This window comes from Octopus bimaculoides, chromosome 1 (genome assembly GCF_001194135.2).
Source record: "Octopus bimaculoides isolate UCB-OBI-ISO-001 chromosome 1, ASM119413v2, whole genome shotgun sequence".
NCBI classification, from domain to species: Eukaryota; Metazoa; Mollusca; class Cephalopoda; order Octopoda; family Octopodidae; genus Octopus; species Octopus bimaculoides.
Genome location: NC_068981.1, coordinates 98,516,283 through 98,517,957, shown reverse-complemented (window position 1 = coordinate 98,517,957; position 1,675 = coordinate 98,516,283).

The window sequence follows — 1,675 nt, the reverse complement described above, 5'->3', positions numbered from 1 at the left end:
TGTGTGTGTGTGTGTGTGTGTGTGTTTGTGTGTCTGTGCTTGTCCCTCCAACATCGCTTGACAACCGATGCTGGTGTGTTCACGTCCCCGTAACTTAGCGGTTCGGCAATAAGAGACCGATAGAATAAGTACTAGGCTTACAAAGAATAAGTCCTGGGGTCGATTTGCTCAACTACAGGCTGTGCTCCAGCATGGCTGCAGTCAAATGACTGAAACAAGTAAAAGAAAAGTAAAAGTAAAGTAAAGATGAGTATGTATTGCAAGAAACAGCTAGGTTTCATTCTCTAACAGTTTACATAATTCAGCCTACATAAGATAATGTGTGAAAAACAAAAATAGGAATTTTGGAAAAAGTATCTACAAAACTAGTTTTAACCATCGAATGGCTATGGGAGTCCATCAGAATAAAACAGTAATTAAAGGCGTCCATAGATAAAAAATGGTTGAGAAACCCTGCTTTAGCTGAATGAGCATAAAACCCTTTAGCATTCAGAATACTCTATCAAATGTAATGCTCATTTATTCACATTGTTTTCAATTAATCATGCTTTATCTCTTAATTTCAAGATTTCAATGAAGTGATTCTTTATTTTAAGAATGACATTGTAGGGTAGGTGTGAGAGGCCAGATCTGGTTAGTTTGAACATAAAACAAGAAGAAGAATATCTGGGCCTATATGGCCTGTTAGAAAATTAAAAGATTAAAATTGATATTTTCAAATCTTTTTAATCGAGTTCAGTCCCACTGCATGGCACCCTGGGCAAGTGTTTTCTGTTATAGCCTTGGGCCAACCAAAGCCGTGAGTGGATTTGGTAGTCAGACACTGAAAGAAGCCCATTGTATATATATATATATATATATATATATATATATATAGGGTGTGATGGGTAAATTGTTGCCATTTTATGTTTTTAATTTTACCAATGTGCATTGTTTGTTTTTGATTTTGTCAACTACATAGTATAGTAGGGTCAGCTGGGCACCATCTGTGAGAAAAACAGTACCATGACACACTGCCAGAAATTTGAAAATGACATGCTGTACTGCTTGGCATTCATGCCAGAAGCTCCAATACAAACATTCCAGAGTGTTTGGGTGTTAGTCTGAGGACATGTACTGAGATTGATAAAAATCAAACATCCAGTCACCATTATGGTGTTTGGAGTGATCACTAGTGATGGTGACGTTATGCCTCCATTTATCTTCCAACACGGCCTCAGACTCAACACAGAGGCCTACATCAAGTGCCTGGAGGAGAGAGTGCTGCACTGGGTCAAGAGGAAGACTGCTAGAAGACCCTATGTCTGGCAACAGGATTCTGCACCATGCCACACAAGCAGAAGAACCCAGTCATGGCTGTCAGACAATTTCTGCAACCACACCACCCCTAACATCTGGCCACCTAAGTCCCCAGACTGCAACCCCCTCGAATTATTATGTGTAGGGCACAGTTGAGTGAGAGACCAACAAAACTCCTTGTAACATCAAAGATGAACTGAAAGCAAGGATTATGGCAGCATTCACCAACTTAAACAAAGAGACCATCCAGAAGAGTTGAGGGAGATTCCAAAGTCGTCTGGAGGCTGTGGTTGAAGCCAATGGTGATTTTATTGAATAAATTTACTCTTTAGTATTTCAAGATATTTTAATGTAATTTTGGTAAATATATCTGTTA